The sequence below is a fragment of the Aptenodytes patagonicus genome, chromosome 3 (assembly GCF_965638725.1).
Source record: "Aptenodytes patagonicus chromosome 3, bAptPat1.pri.cur, whole genome shotgun sequence".
In the NCBI taxonomy this organism is placed as follows: Eukaryota; Metazoa; Chordata; class Aves; order Sphenisciformes; family Spheniscidae; genus Aptenodytes; species Aptenodytes patagonicus.
The window spans coordinates 37679717-37697622 of NC_134951.1; the positions used below are offsets into that span (position 1 = coordinate 37679717).

At 38.5% G+C, this 17906-nt stretch overlaps 1 long non-coding RNA gene across 1 annotated transcript; it reads left to right on the forward strand.

Annotated features, from left to right (window-relative positions):
- Positions 1–8218: 8218 nt before the first annotated feature.
- On the forward strand, positions 8219–13611 carry LOC143157900 (uncharacterized). Its single transcript, XR_012994868.1, has 3 exons — positions 8219–8274; positions 12895–13039; positions 13563–13611. It is a non-coding gene; the product is annotated as an uncharacterized LOC143157900 (long non-coding RNA).
- The last annotated feature ends 4295 nt before the right edge of the window (positions 13612–17906 follow it).

Consider the following 17906-nt stretch of genomic DNA (forward strand, 5'->3'; position numbering starts at 1 on the left):
GAAGGTCCTTGCATGAGTCCAGAAGAGGGCAACGAAGCTGGTGACAGGGCTGGAAGGAATGTCCTATGAGGAGTGGCTAAGGACATTGGGTTTGTCTAGTTTGGAGAAAAGGAGGCTGAGGGGCGACCTCAATGCTCTCTACAGCTTCCTGAGGAGGGGAAGTGGAGGGGGAGGTGCTCATCTCTTCTCCCTGGTATCCAGTGACAGGATGCATGGGAATAGTTCAAAGCTGTGCCAGGGAGGTTCAGACTGGACATTAGGAAGCTTTTCTTTACCGAGAGGGTGGTCAGTCACTGGAACAGGCTTCCTAGAGAGGTGGTCGATGCCCCAAGCCTGTCAGTGTTTAAGAGGCATTTGGACAATGCCCTCAATAACATGCTTTAACTTTTGGTGAGCCCTGAAGTGGTCAGGCAGTTGGACTAGATGATCGTTGTAGGTCCCTTCCAACTGAAATATTCTATTCTATTCTATTCTATTCTATTCTATTCTATTCTATTCTATTCTATTCTATTCTAAGTGATACTGAGGAAACATATGATTCAACTAATATTCAGACCTGATGCACTTTGTGCTACTTCTGTTGTATTATCCCTAGAATCTATATTAAGCCTAAGATTCCTTTAACCAGAAATACTACCCTCACATTCCTCCTTTTACAGAAGGCAGGAAGCCAAGATTCTAAGTGTTTTGTGCTTCCCTCCCACATATATACCTTTAAAAATTGAAGCTTACTTTATTTTTTAATGTTTTTCCCACAACTCTTTCATATTAAGCAGATTTTCTTTCTCCCTCAGGTCTAAGTAAATCCTTCCAGAAAGTCAAGAAGACACTCATGAATCTCAAATTATTCTTCTATATTTCTATCAAAAGGATGCCCTTCAGATCATCCACTAAGTGCTTCTGCATTGCTTGCTTTTTAGTGTTGCATGTATGATAGGTTGGGATACAAAAAATTTCCAGCAAATAACAAATCTCCAGGGCACCATCAGTAAGACTCTTCTAGGGACAGTTTACCCTTCAGAAAACAAGTAGTAGATAAAAAACTAATACTCTCCAGACCATAGTGACTTAGCTGGGAATTAACTCAAACAGAACAACATGACCATTTTAAGTTAAAAACAAGACAAATCAGAAAAACATTGCAAAACAAGTAAAATAACTCATTCTCAATGGAGGGTAACAAAGTACTGAAGCAGACCCTGAGCACCTGAAAAGATTAATTCTGCTGTAGCTGAAGGATATGGCTGGTTTGTCACATATAGCTTTAGTGCTCTATAAGACAAAGAAACCAAAAGAATTGTTAGCTAGTCAAAGAAGGAGGAAAATCTGATGAAGAAGAGCTCTGTATCCTTCACCTTAAATATTAGTAGGAATTGTACCTTCTCTATTAAGCAATGAGCCGACAAATCTGAGAGAAAAAGCTCTTCAGAAACAGCCAAACAAATCATCCAACTGGGAAAGGGAAGAAAACAGAAAAATGTCCTGATGCAGACAAGAAAAGAAACCAGTGAAGAGGTGGGATGGGCAGTTAGTGCACCCAATATATTGTAGCAGGAGTGTAGAAGTTTCAGTGATGAGGGCAGTCTAAGAACCTAACTAGAAATAAATGACTGTTTTGTGCAATCAGTTTGGCTTATACTACCAGCTGACAGACATTGTTAAATGTAAGTCGCTCCAAATCCAAGAACAATAAACACTCTTTAGTAGGAGTATGAGTTTCAAGCCTTTACCTGCACTGAGGTTTATTTTCACCATTCGTAACAAAAACAGCGGCTGTCATATAGAGCAAGAGATGGCCACCAAGATAGACCTTTAGCTGCAAACATGGGCATTTGATTTTTTTGATACATATATACACAGGAAGGTATATAAAGACATACAATAAACCAACTTGCCTCCAAACATTTAAATGAACTTCAACAATAATTAAAGCAAAAGACATGCTCATGGATTATTGTAACATCAGAAGAGAAATATGATGAGAAATAAAAAAGTAAAATAGTAAGGGGTTTTAAATAGTTTTCTGTACTGATAATTGAAGCCAGTTAACTATTACACTGAAGTAGAAAGTAGCTTCCCATGAAAACAGATTACTGTAAATACTCTAGCTTCACTCAGGCCTGAGAGAAAGACTTTAATTCAAGACGTTGAAACACATCTGAGGGCAACACTCATTTCTAAAAGGCCAAAATATTGTACAAATGTTGTGTCTTCAAAACATTTTCATTTTGGAAGGGAGCAACAAAGAGGAATGGGCAGCTTATCACCAAGGATAGTAAAGGTGATGGTGAAAGGCAGTATGTATGCTTTCCATCTGTTTCCGCACGTATAAGCATTTCACATCTTGTCACTCACAGCATTAGCCTAATCACTGTGTTCAAACTGCAAAGAAAATATTGTTTGCAATCCTTCAGGAAGTACAGAAAAAATAGACAGAGAAAAATACAGAAAATAACTGTTTTGCATTTGCTAAACAGCATGTTTGGAGTAGGTCTTAGGAACAACAGAATGCACCAGGCAGCAGCATAGAGACAGTCACTGGAGCTGTAAGTGGGACCTGCACAGTACAGCAGCACATCACAGGCCTTTCGCACCCTGTGAAGACCTAGAACTGATGGGACAAAGCGAACCTGGACAAACACTGTAGTTAAGTGTAGTTGGTAATCTGTGTGACACTCCTGGGCAACCAAACTACTGATCTCAAATCATCAGGATGCCAGAGGTGGAACTGAGTTGGGTGTAGAACAAGAGCTACGTATGAGAAGTTTTATTAGGATGGTAGGAAAGTATACAGCTCCTCACCAGCTGCCTGCTACACATTCTTCCTCTTGAATATGAGGGATTTACCAGTAGCTGAGTGTAGTAGACTCACAGAAAGGCAAAGGATGGCCAGGGTTTGAAGTTACAAGTAGCACTTGACTGCACAAAGAGAGAGTGCAGTCACTGTGCTGGCAAGGACACAGGCAGGACTAGTCACCCTCAGGAAAACACTACACCCTAAAGAAAAAGGGACTTGCTTCCCAGTGAAGAGCAGTATCTCCTTTCTTTGAGTTCTTTCTCCATCAAAACCAGTGAAACCTTTACAGAGGCACTGTGGGAAGAGGTCCTTCCACTACTGTCTTCAGGTCATGGACAGAAGCAGGAGGGTTGTTAGTGAATACCGTCTGACTCTTTAGTCACTCTTTTTTTTGTTACCACTGATTCCCTGCTTTTTTCTTTAATCCTAGCTAGTACATGTCCTTTTTTTCTATCCAAGATTTTTTTCCTGGATACATTACAAGAACGAATGGAAAAATAGGTTACTCCAAAAATACTAAGATCTGTACTTTTGAGCGATTCCACAAAGAACAAAATCAAGTCCAAACATATACGGGTCATATAAACTTTAAACCCATTTATAGAACTGAATATGAACATCTCTCTATTCTTTTATGTAAATATTTCTGACATCCCAGATCTTGCCTCAGATTTTTTCAATGAATAAGTAAAAGAGAAGGCAGCAGAATAAATTTTCCATGTTTTCAATAATTCTCCAATATCATTACTTTCACAAATTAGAATTTTATAAATATTATTAAACTACCTCCTTGTTACAACAGAATAAGCACACCTATAGCAAACTATTTATAAAAAACAACTTCAGAAACAGACAATAGATTTTTTTTTTCTATACTGTTTGAATAAAACAAAAAATAGATGAATTAAAGCATATAAAAGGAAAAGGGGAAGCACCAAAATGTTGTTCTGAAAGGTCACTAATGAGCAAACCCTCCCAGATTCCTCTTCTTTGATTTCACCACAACCATGGAATTAATTCCTCTGGAATGTAAACAGGTTTGTCTTCTGTTCAGCTACCAACAAAATTAAGTCAGCCTTCACCTGACCTTTGCAAAAAATGGAATCACAGTGATATACATTCCTCTGGGCTGCCCACAGCTTCTAAAGCGTCTCATTCTTTTTGTGGTACACCTCATCGTAAAACATCAATGCACTATCTGTTAAAAACCCAGCATGTCAGTTCCCCAATTAACTTTTGTTACTTGTCTAGCTCCACCGGTTTAACAAACTGTATATCTCAATTTTTCAGGGTATTATAATATGAAAATATTGCTCAAACTCTATCCCACAGCTCTGAGACTAATTCAGGATGCTAATAGCGGTTACACAGAAATGCACCATTTTATTACTGGTCAGAAGAAGAAATCCCACAATTGCTCTTCATACAAGTACTGTGGCTGTGAGAAATCTGATACCTGAAGAGAATCATAGAATCATAGAATCATAGAATAGTTTGGGTTGGAAGGGACCTCTAAAGGTCATCTAGTCCAACCCCCCTGCCATGGGCAGGGACATCTTCAACTACATCAGGTTGCTCAGAGCCCCGTCCAACCTGACCTGGAATGTTTCCAGGGATGGGGCATCCACCACCTCTCTGGGCAACCTGTGCCAGTGTTTCACCACCCTCAGCGTAAAAAATGTCTTCCTTAGATCTAGTCTAAATCTACACCCCCTTTAGTTTAAAGCCATTCCCCCTTTTCCTGTCGCAACAAGCACTGCTAAAAAGTTTGTCTTCATCTTTCTTATAAACCCCCTTTAAGTACTGAAAGGCCACAATAAGGTTTCCCTGGAGCCTTCTCTTCTCTAGGCTGAATAACCCCAACTCTCTCAGCCTTTCTTCATAGGAGAGCTGTTCCATCCCTCTGATCATTTTGCTGCCCTCCTCTGGACCCGCTCCAACAGGTCCATGTCTTTCCTGAAGACGCTTCAGATTAGATATTCCAGTCTAACAAAACTTCAGGGGAGTTTTTTAACTTTGTGTTTCAACCAGTGAACTTCACATTAAATGGAAGAAAAACACAACCATAATGAGCTTGAGATAACTATGCATTATACTGTAAGTAGAAAGATGGTAATAAATTGCAGCTAAAAACTTGCTCCAATTTATTCATTTGGTACCAAACACCTATTTATTTAAAAGAGTTTTGCATCTCAAACCTGAGGAATTTCTAGAGGAAGGAGGGGCAAGCAGGGGCAGGAGGCTCTTTCCCCCACACTCTGATTTGAGCCACAGGAGAGAGCCTCTATCATCACTATATTATGATATCCATACCACAGATCATATACATTATGATCAACTCGGGATTCAGCTCTACTAATACAGAAATCTGTAGTGTTCATGAATGCTTTTGAGCTAGTCACCCAGTCTCCCTGTGCTGTTGAGAGAAACAACCATTTCTAAAGTGCACTTCCTCTCCTGTTAATACAGTCGGTGAAATCACTCCCTAGAAGTGTTTATTTCTCTCCACTGATCATAAGATGCTGAGGTTAAATCAGATGTCCCTGATGTCTGAAATTAGATGACATGATTCTCACCCTTACCATCTTAACTGTTGCTTTGAGATCCCAAGTTTCTGTTTGTACCCCTGAAAACAAAACTGCATTTCCTTCACAAACCTGAAGTTTTAATTTAAGCATCTATTTTAAACAGCTAGCTTTCTGTTCTCCATTTGCATTAAATTAAGCAGCCCTATGTTTTCCATTTTTTCTTCAGCTCTTCTGCCTAGCCAGAAAATCATGCCACAGCTAGTGAAGACTACTGAGACCTACTGACTAAGGGTCAATAGAGATATGTACCTTGGGAATAAACGGACTTAGCTAAACTAATAATGTTTTTCTCCAAGTTTCAACCCAACTTTTCTACTTGAACTTGAGCTTGATATAAACTAACTCTGTGGTCATGCTTATATCAGCTGAAGCCAGTATAAACAAGGAAGGGCATAGCACAAAATACCAAAACCTCTTGAAAGCATCCTGGTTATCTCAGGAAAGCTTAATGAGTCTGATCCAAGACTTATTTATACCAGATCTTTATAAAGAACACTACATCATATTCAGTGTACGCAAAAACAACAACAACAACAAAAACCCAAAAAAAGGAAAGAAAGAAAAAAAAAAAAGCCTGAAAATAATTAAACTGCCTCGGACTGACTTATGTTGGTAGCAGACAGACTTGCCATGCTATATTAGTCAGCTACATTTGTATGTGTATGTCCCAGTACACTCTATAGTAGATGCTATATGGCGTGGACGGGAATACTCTTCGCTGGGTAAAAAACTGGCTGAACGGCCGGGCCCAGAGAGTGGTGGTGAATGGAGTTCAATCCAGTTGGCGGCCGGTCACGAGCGGTGTTCCCCAGGGCTCAGTATTGGGGCCAGTTCTGTTTAATATCTTTATCAATGATCTGGACGAGGGGATCGAGTGCACCCTCAGTAAGTTTGCAGATGACACCAAGTTGGGCGGCAGCGTTGATCTGCTCGAGGGTAGGAAGGCTCTGCAGAGGGACCTGGACAGGCTGGATCGATGGGCCCAGGCCAACTGTATGAGGTTCAACAAGGCCAAGTGCCGGGTCCTGCACTTCGGCCACAACAACCCCATGCAACGCTACAGGCTTGGGGAAGAGTGGCTGGAAAGCTGCCTGTCAGAGAAGGACCTGGGGGTGCTGGTCGACAGCCGGCTGAACATGAGCCAGCAGTGTGCCCAGGTGGCCAAGAAGGTCAATGGCATCCTGGCTTGTATCAGAAGTAGCGTGGCCAGCAGGAGTAGGGAAGTGATCGTGCCCCTGTACTCGGCACTGGTGAGGCCGCACCTCGAATACTGTGTTCAGTTTTGGGCCCCTCACTGCAAGAAGGACATTGAGGTGCTGGAGCGTGTCCAGAGAAGGGCAATGAAGCTGGTGAAGGGTCTGGAGAGCAAGTCTTCTGAGGAGCAGCTGAGGGAACTGGGGTTCTTTAGCCTGCAGAAAAGGAGGCTCAGGGGAGACCTTATCACGTTCTACAACCTTATCGCGTTCTACAACTACCTGAAAGGAGGTTGTAGCATGGTGGGTGTCAGTCTCTTCTCCCAAGTAACAAGCGACAGGATGAGAGGAAATGGCCCCAAGTTGTGCCAGGGGAGGTTTAGGTTGGATATTAGGAAAAATTTCTTCACCGAAAGGGTTGTCAAGCATGGAAGAGGCTGCCCAGGGAAATGGTGGAGTCACCATCCCTGGAGGTATTTAAAAGATATGGCGCTTAGGGACATGGTACAGTGGTGGACTTGGCAGTGCTAGGTTAATGGTTGGACTTGATGATCTTAAAGGTCTTTTCCAACCTAAACGATTTTATGATTCTATACTACTATACTATCCAGTGTAGAATGAATAAATGCGATTGGTGAAAGAACAGATTGTTTATTTTACCTGTATTTGAATAAGACTTTATTAGGTTAATCCTAAAAAGAATAAAACTCAAAATAACATCTTTTTTTATATCATCTGCTCACATATCCTAATGACAAATATTAAAAGCATATGGGATGGAAAGCTTCTTCCTGTAGTGATCCACTGAAGAGTTTGCCTACTCTGGTGTTCACTAAAAAAGCTGCCTCCTGGATTTGAAAGACATTTATGCGACAAATGGAGGATTTCCACCATGAACAGCTCTGGAGACTGATTTATCTCTCCACTCCTTGTTGGTACCATTACCAACAGCCCACATGAGCTATTTATCACCAAACTGTAGTTATTATTATAATTCCTTTGTTCAGGGAAACTTATGTCATGCAGCAGAAACTGTGGAAGAGGTTAAAAAGAACAGCTCCCTTTCTTGTTTTTTAGGTGTGCTACTGGGGAACAACATCTTTTTTCTGTTGCCAGACCTGTCCAACACTTCATACAGAGCATGATACTCATTTGACAGGAGCTTCAGGGTCTCCCAGTGCTGCACCTCCATCTCAAAGACCAATAGTTGCCTGTCACAGCCACTCTCCTGCCCCAGCACTGAGCACGCCATGCGCAGCTGGCTGGCCTGTCCCAGTTGTACTTTTGCCTGGTGTTACAGACTGAGAGGGACCGGCAGCAGGCACATTATTCAGCGTGGTGCTAGGCTCACAGAAACCCCACTGGCAGGCACAGTCCCAATCTAAAACTTTACGCTTGAAGCCTTCTCCACCCTATGACAGGACATGCACGTGTCATGGACCTTATGGGTAGCCTTTTCCTTACTCTGTTCAGGCAATGTAGCATCCAGGAGCTGACATACTGGGACAGCACAAAATTGAGACAAAGCCTGGCCTTTCCTCACCTTAAAGAGTGTCAGGATTTATTAGTCTAGTAAAATGGAAAAGGACTACACAGTTTGCTCAATGTAAGGACTGTTTTGTCTATTTAACATAGGTCAGAAGTAAGAAAATTTTTAGGAACTTAAACTAAAAGCATCTACAAACAAGACTTACAGGTAAGTAAAATTTGATTTTTTTATCGAGATTCTTGATAAATTTAAAGACTAAATTTGCCCTCATTTATAAAGGTCAATCAACAAGAGCTATATGCCTGTAGAGAATTGGTCAGAATTGGGGCCATTAATAATAAGACAAGCCTTTGGGCTACAGGCATTTTCTGCAGAACTGAGGTATTTGAAAACCAGTTTCTCATGGATATTTTCTCTCATTATGAAGCCATCATAGCAACTGGTAAACTGAATAGGCTTTGTTAAAAAAGTCCCAGGGGCCGCAGTACTCTTGGTAGAGATACACTGAGGCTGCAAATTTTGGATCTGAGACTGGATTTCAAGCACACTAAAGTTCACGAATAATTGGTTCCAGGAGGTAGTCCCATTCTAAACATGGGGAACATTTGCAAAATATCTAACTGAAAATGAGTGTTGAACATCATCAGGGTTTGAAGTTATTCATCTCCAGAGTTTTAACTGAGACCCATCTGTAGCTGTAAGTCAAGGCTGGATACAAATGGAGGAACTGCAGAAGAAACCTTACATTGTGTGAGTGCATTGCACTCACATTGCCTTTGTCATCTGTCCCCATTTTTAATATTACTAAATTTTCCAGAGATCATTTTAAGTGTGTATACACTGCTAGTCCGAGTTAATAAGCTAGCAATTACTAGCATGCTGTTACAAAACCAGTATTCAAATATCATATGTCCCGCCCTTACAGTGATACCATTAAAACTTGTATAAGACTTTTTTATTACTACTTGAAAACAAAAAGCTTTATTGTGGTGCAGTAATACTTACCCATTTTCACGTTATCTGTATGGGTTATTAGTATTCTGCGCCCTTCCATAGTTCCTAAATGACTACATAATGCCATCTAGTGGTATAGGGCTTCAGTTCTTTTAAAAACTGCTAAATTTAGATTAAAGTTTGTCACTTAGGATATCTAATTGTCTGACTTGTGACCAAAACCATAACAATTATGACTTCGGTATTTAAAATAAACCGATCCTCTAAACATAAAGATTTCAAAGCTTATTATTATCCATTTAGATTTCAAAGTGTATTATTATCCATTTGTAACAGGCACAATAACTAACCAGTTATTTAGAGTCTCAGGGCAAATATATAGCACCCATTCTCATGACTGATGCAAATATATTTCAGCTATTAGTGAAAGAAAACACAAGGTGCATAGCAAAAAATTAATAATAATGTGATTACATATTTATAACTCTTCACATTTAACATATATGCTCCACCTGTGGAGGTCACACCTCAGACTCAGTGCAGAATGGGCCACATGGCACACGGCCCCCTGTTCTATACCCTGTAAAGCAAGATGAACCACAGAGACTCTTATTCTACTGGATCCTTTATACGACTCCTTTGGAAATAAACCCTTTTCTACCAGCCTTTAAATGTCTCCATTTTACCAGCCTCATTACCCTGAGACTGGGTTTCTGGCTTCACCATCTCTGGCTACACCTGTATTAGTAAATAATACTGTGGCCACATGGCTCTCCTTTACCTGCTTTCAGACTGCCTACTGGGAGTAGACCCTGGCCTGTGCTAACCTGAACCTCTCCAGGAACTATCTAGGAGAATGTTGGTTGGCACAAACCAAAATTGTCACAGGGCCTGCTCTCATAATTTAACTGTATGGTCATGTGTCAGTGCTCAGGCCCGTAATTTGGATCAGTTTAATTTACTGGTAAAGATGTACCCTCCATTTTTTCATAGGTGTTCTTTCAGTTACATCCGTAAAGCTGAGTCTCTACTGGAGAGCTCCCACTCGGTAGGAACGCAAACCTCTGATGTTCTGGGAGATGATAGGGCAGCCTTTTCAGAAATAGTCTGCTGGAGCAATAAATGGTATTTTAGAGTATTCAGATTGGAATGGAAAGAAATGGTTTATGAATATTCCAGCAGCTTTACGCCAACCTTTTCAGGCTTACAGCACAGTTAACCACAGTGTCACTGGACAGCAAATAATTCAGAAACTCTTCTCCCTTTTCCACTTGCACCCTGTGGTCTCCAAAGAGATCACAGAGGGAGCAGCTTTGATGCTTTGTTACATGATGTTTCCTAAGCAGCCCATTTCAGTCTAAACTTTCGTTTTAAGACGGTACGTTTCTAGCCATTTTCATTGCAAGACTGAGTAACGTGTAAAGCACATGGTACCCTTTTCAGTTTGTTAATGACTTTTCTTAAACACTATAGTTCCCATTCAGTTGTGTGCCCTCTGCCTTCTTGTAGAAATGTATAGTCTGTTGCCATGAGATCAGTAAAGCAGTGATAAAAATATCTTCCTAAAAATTAGAAGCTAAATTATTTTTTCTAACTGTAATAAACTTACTAAATATCTTATTATCATACACTTTACATATATGCATATACTAGAAATGTATGTATCAGTATATATCACAAAAAAAATCTAAGTCAAACAACATAACCTTTAGTAAGAGTATAAATGACATCAGGTCTTCTTTCATACTGTGTTTGGTATGGGGTCAATATTTGAAAAGGTATTAAACAAGAGAATCAATTTATCCACTGAATTAAGCTTTAAAATTAACATTTTTATTCTAGGAGCACTGTAACATAGAACTGAATTAAAAAAAACACTTTCTTACCATCGCCTTTGTCACTGTTTTCCAAAAGTTTCTGGACATTCTACTTGGTTACTGAATTCAAAATCAAAGAAAAAAGATCAGATACACATCCTGAATGATGTTTTAAAGTGCCTAGACAGTAAAAAGTCCATTCACATCCAGAAAGATTTCTTAGATGGCTCAGCTGAAATTTGCAAACACAGTATGCTGAATGTTTGCCATCTGGTCTGTATCAGTGGTTAGATTCTAGAAAATGTCTTAAAGAGTACTTTGATTCTGTTTAAGTGTGGGATGTACTGTCCGCAACAACATTATGCATATTTTTCCCTTACATAATGCCCTGGATACAATGAATAAGGTCAGTACACACCAGATTTACCAGTAGGAGTAATGGCAGCATGGAATAAATATTTGGCATAATAAATACATTTCTGTTTCTCTCATTAACTATTACCATGGGACACTTAAAAACATGTGAAGTATACATAACAACTATATAAATTTAAATAACACTGTTTTGATGTAGAAAAAGGCAAGCTGACATCTTGTTCTTTGAAAAACAGAGCATAAATTTCAACAAGTCTTTCTAATACCTTTTTTTTTGATCTTAGAACAATCACCACTCTGTACTTCATCCCATGTACATATGACCTGCAAACTGAGAAAAGATATCTAAGGCATTTGCTTATTTGTAACAAATCCTGACATCTGAAGATGCATTTATAGATGTATATACATGAAGATATATAACCCCATTTAAATAATCTGTGTTTGAATTTGGCATCAGAATTTAATATGTCAAATATTTTAGTCAAGTACCATTTCCTTTGACAGAGCTTTTATCACTATACATACATATATTTATACACAAATATATATATGTAAACATATATATATAGTATGCAAAACTACTAGCTAGATTCTATTTCCTATAGTTTTCTCATACCTTAAACATCTGAGCTGAAGTTTTCTACATGACATCTCAGTTTCAGGCTCAGGTTATTTTTATTTGGTTTGAGACATTTTATTTCAGCAAAAGTTCTTGCCATCTTCTAGTGAAGATTGATTGCAACTCTGCTAAAATTACGGTTCTTTTTTTTTTTGTCTTGTCTTACATAAGAGACCTAATACTTCTGAAGGTGGGTTGCTTTTACAGTGTAAAGCCACCATTTGTTATCAAATTATAACCTTCTGAATTATGTTATTTTGCACATACTTAGAAGGCAAGTGCTTAAAACTTTGCCTGCTTGTTAGAGTTTCGCAGATAGAAAATTCTGTCTGTATAGACTAGCCTCCATGTTGGAATCTAGAAAACAGACAGTATTGTGGTGAAATTCATCCCTGAAACTCAGTTAGGCTTGCTTTCATATCATCATCTGTCTTCCTTTTATTTTCTTTTTGCCAGGTGACACTAGTAACATTTCAGTTATATGTGGTCAGAAGTCAAGATACTTTTATCTTTCTCCTGTTAGCAGCTTCTTAATATATTGATTTATTATTTATACATTTATTTTCCTAGAATCATAGGTATTAAAAATGAGACATTCTTTAGTACTTAAATATGTTCTAAAACTACTTGCTCAAACAAAGTACTATCATGCATGTTCAGTCTAAAACTTCTCAGCACAGGAAATATTCCCATGCTACAACAGAATTTACCAAGAATTTTGACAGAAATACAATTAACTTTTTTCTCATTACAGCATACAGTAAATTCAATGGATTTATTACTGTTTTTCTCTGGTATACAAAGCAAATTTTCATTATTTTCTACATCAAAATTCAGGGGATCCTTTAACAGCTCATTTGAGTCAGACACTAGCCTGTGCTAAGTGTTTAAGGTCTTGAGCACAGTCTTATCTTGAAAAATCTGTAAGCTGAAGCACCATTCCTCCATATGTGTATGTGTAAACATAGTGAAGCCCAATCAAACAAGTAATGTTGAATGCTGTTACTTTGGATTCAGTAAATATCAAAAAAGGAAACTTACAATGTCACTTTTCAGCAGAAAATGAAGCGCTAAAAATGAGTAGAATTCACAAAAGAGAGAAAAAGGAAATGAGGAATATTCAAGTTCAATTGGGTTACATCCTTCAACTGAGTGGACTATTGAGTTATGCTTGTAGCAAATAAACAGAGGGATGCAGTTTGAGGTAAGAATATGCTGTTTGAAAAGTAAAGGGTAAAAAAAGAGGATAAAGGTTTGTTTTTTTAAGAAAGGGGTTCATTTATGGAACTAAATTCCTACTGTTTTAATTTACCTTCATAAATAAATTTTATTTTTAAGGGGTACTACATGCTATTATCACATCATTACCAGAAACTGTGAAAGAGAAGTTTTGGAAACAAGCTTTAATGAATCAAATCTTTCTCATTTGCATTTATAAGTTATAAAAGTTACAAAAGTGGCAATAGCTAATCATTTGCAGTGGTTGACCAAACACTATGTGAGTAGTGTGATAAGTAGAATGGAAAATCCATTATGCTATACAGTTTAATTTGATTTCTTGCATTAAAGTTACAAATACAATCCCCCAGAGCAAGCACTTATTCTGTGATTGAAATATTTAAATAAAACCCTCATCATTCAATATTGATAAGAAAGTCAAACTGTAGGCAACAATGTATTTCAAGATTTCTCAAATGATCAGTCTGAACATATGTCTTGTCTTGTAGATTGCTGCTGCTGATTGCTGGAAAAAAAAATTACAAACTTCAACAGGACTAATCTGCCCCCTTGTGACAGACTAAGAAAAATTGTTAGACCAATAAAATCTTGGAGTCTTTACACTAAAAAATTTAATTGAGAGTTCAGTAAGTGAAACTGAAATCAAAGGTGGGCTGGCTGTATCAAAGCTTCTTGATGCTGTTGTGAGAATGCAGCATCACTAAATGCAGTCCACTAAAAGTCCACTGTAACGCATTCACTAAATGCCAGTCATAGAAGAGGTCTGTCATCAAATAGTGCTATATCTCCTGATGTCTTATACCAATTTGGGCTACTTTTATCCTAATATTGCAGTTCCTTGTGTCACAATGTTCAGTGATATGACAGGGCACTTCGTAAGATTTGTAAATTCTTCTGAAGAGTGAAATGTTCACACATACTTTCATAGTTAGTTTAGCCTATTTTTAAGATTAAGACTGTCAAGACAGGGTTTTTTTGTTGTTGTTTGTAAACAAAAGTATGTTAATGGCACAACCTGGTCAAGACTAGCTTCATAAAAATGAAATATTTTCAGCTGCTATTCATCTGACTAAAAGTATAGTTCTAAAAGTATGATTTGAAAAGGTGACAAAGTAATTTTCAAGGGCACTTGCTCTTTTATTACTGCACATATGTAGTTTAGAAAACCAAGACTGCCTAACTGTTGACCTTTATAGGAGCTGTTCTTCAGCTCACTAATCAGAACACTCCCTCAAAAACTTGAAAAGAGTCATTCTTCAGTTTCAACTTTATAAGGGAATGAAAAATCAGAAGAACATAATCCTTTAATTTACTTTGTAAATGACTTGTAGAAGGACACTGTTCCACTTTACCCTGAAGCATGGGCAAGTAGTCTATAAATTCTTATGCTTGCTTAAAACTTTGTAATTATATTCAACAAATGCATAGGTCAGTACTATAAAACATTGCCATAACAGCATAATTTCATGAGACGAAAAAGTTGTGAAGAAATTTTCATTCCAGAGATGACAGAACAGGGAAGTCCTAAGTAAAACTGATTAAAGGTGCTGCTTCCACAAGTAAAATGACATCTGTGTGAGGCAGGATAACAAAGAATTTACTCTAAGTTCCCTGTTCCCAGGAGATAACCCAACAGTTAAGGGAAAACGTCATATAGCTGTTTCCACAGTAAGTGATGAAGCTAAGAAAAAGGGAGCATAATACTGTGGATGCAATGATGATAGATGGAGACTGCATGAGGTGAAGTTGCCACTTGAACTTCCTGGAGAGATTAACACATCATTTTTGTAAAGGCCATCTCACTGGAGAATCTCAGTCTTACTACACCCCAATGACTGTACATCATCTCCTTTGCCCAGTATAGGACATCCTCTAATCTTAATCACTCTCATCGCAAATTTAAAAATAGCTCGTTAGTTACTTGTTACTCACACTGATGTAACACCAAATTTTGGCTCTTCCTAGCTAGAAGACTGGACATTCTTTTCTTTAGAGTTGTCTACTCAATCAGATCACACAGAAGAAAGAAGCAGCTATATATTCACCAATTCCAAGACATCATTAGATCTTTTCTATTTTACTTATATGCAATGATCTACTCTATTACACAGTCATAATCCTAATCAGATGACAAGCAGACTGCACAGCTGCAAAAAAGCAGATGGAAGGGTTATAACCTTTCTACAGCTCTGTCTACATGGTTACTTTAGACAGGCCCCAGATCACCTTGCCTACGTTCTGTGCTGATCAAGAGATGCATGCGTGCAGTAAATGTCACACCATGACAGAGCTAAGAAGGCTGCTGTGCGGCATGGTTAATTAGCCAGGGCCAGGCACTGAGTGCGCACACTCTCGGTTGGCTCAGAACACTTACAGTGTGAGGTTGTATCAGCTTTCAGCACTGGCGTAGAAAGACTGCGTCTACTCACAGCACGACATGTAGGCATATTCTGAACATAAATCAGGGTCCAAAAGCATTAGAGAAGAGAACCTGCCCAGAAAAATCAGTGAGGAAAGGAATAAAAAATTAATCTTGAGACACTTGGACAGGGCATAGAAATATAACATTATCCAGTACTTTCCTCTTTAAGATTAGGGATGTATGTGTGATTCTGGAACTCAGATAGCCAGCTTATATTTTCTGATAAGTCTCTCAAGATACAATTCATCTAATCAAATAGGGACTCCTACACTATAGAAATGTACATCTGAGCTAGACATCTAGATACCCTTTATAGTTAATGGAAAGAAACAGGTGATTTGAGGGAACAATTCATCTCATTATAGAGTAGATACCCAAAAATATCTCAAATGAGCCATACCTTAAAAGTGCCTATTTCCCTCCATTAAACATAAAAGAATGCCAGACCTCTAGCTCAGATGTAGGCTACAGTTCTGCAGTCATCAAAGACAAGAAAGACAAATCCCACTATCTGTGCTATGTTCCTTTAAGTGAGGATAACTGTATTTCTTAATTCATTAGGAGAATTTTAAGGCATGAGAAGCTGTGAATAGTTCAAAGACTGACTTCTCATGGGCCAGGTAGCTATAACAGAATTTTATTTTTAGAACAGTATTTATAAAAGAATTCTTACCTCTCAGGGTAGGTATTCAGATTATATATATGTGAGATATTTTGTTCTTGATAATACCTGCCTTCATCCACATGTTTTACAAATACCAGTCAGCATTATCTGTATTATGCAGCTGTTTCCTAAAACACAAACAAGGTCAAGTGCTAATTTTCTGATTTCATATTTAATTACCGAAGTAAATTGCCCAATTCTCCAAAAAATTCACCAGCTGTTCCTGCTGATGGACTTAAAAGCTTGATTTGGATGTCCTTGTTCTCTTTCATGTATTCTGATTCTCGGTATCTTTCCCCTCTCAGCTTGAGCTCTCCTGTTTTCAGTACTTCAGATTCCTTGCTCCCGTAATTGAAAGAGTTGCTGCATTCAACAGCTTCTATCTGAAACCTGAATGAATTACCTTTATCAAGCTCTTTCAAGATCTTGTATTAGTGATCAATTTAAAATCGAACAGGAGTAAAACTGGGTTTTCCTCTCCCCAGCTGACTGCTGGTTCTTAAACTTTCCTAATGGTGCATCAAAGCAAAACAGTAGAAATCTAAGTGTTAATTTATCTCATGCTGCCAGGTTAATGTACCTTGTAGCACTGATACCTCATTGCTAATCTTTATTGTTTGGATCTATGAGAAAACAACTGATTTAAAAGTTATGTTATTGCTATAAACAGAACAGTAATTATTGCACCAGAAGCTCCAATTAAGAAGTAGGCATGCCTCAGATAATCATAGATGGTAGATCTCTAGCAAACTAACCCTAATCTCTGCTCCAGAAAGGCATCCACAAAATTTTACCTCTGAAATGTAAGTTGTCAGTTTCTGAGTTCATCTAAGTTAGAAGTGGTGGCTATTTCTTAAACCAGAGACATCTGTATCAGAATGCCATTACACTGTTCCAAAATGGTTCTATGGTATCTCACATGTTGACACTTCCCATGGTGTTATGGCTTGCAAATGTCCTGCAGATGATACATGTGGAGTGTAAAAGCATCAAGAAAATCTTCATGACCCAAGAAAGGCAAATGTTGATGATAAAGCTAGCTTTATCTCTTTGCACTTACCCTTGGTGGTAGGCTATTCCTACAGGTACACATAAATCATGGGTAATCCAACATACCCTTTGGTACAGTTTTTGCTTATGGGTTACTACTGTTTTATAGAAATTGAAATATTGCATTTGTTATTTACAATGCTATTATCATATATATGTATCTCTCAACCTAAGTGTTGCAAGATTAATGTATTTATTTATATTAACCTAAGTGCTATGACCAGTATATTGTACATGATGAATAACGGTAGAAAAATGTAGATGTTTTATGACGTTCATAACAAATAGCTTGAGCAAAATAATAACCGTTTGACCCACTGCCTAAGAAAAAAGAAAAGGCTTGTGAGTTTTCCAGTTGAAAATAATGTTTACGTTCACAAGATTTGTAAATTGCTTAGAGTAACACAGTAATCAGTAATACAGTGCCCATATTTCACTGTAGCTGTAACCCCAGGTTTCATTACATAGACGCAAATACATTTTTACCCTGGGCCAAAGATGTTTCCTCCCCTTTTTTCTTGACCCGTGCAAACGAGAAGGCAGCCAGAGAAGAGAGCGATGCCAGAGGCACGTCTTTGAGGGATGGCTCCACCACCAGCATTTACCACGTGAAGAGAGGCCGCACCTCGCAGGCGTGGAGCCTGCGCCTCCGGGCAGTGCCCACGCCGGGCAGACAGCCCTGGTGCCCCACCGGCT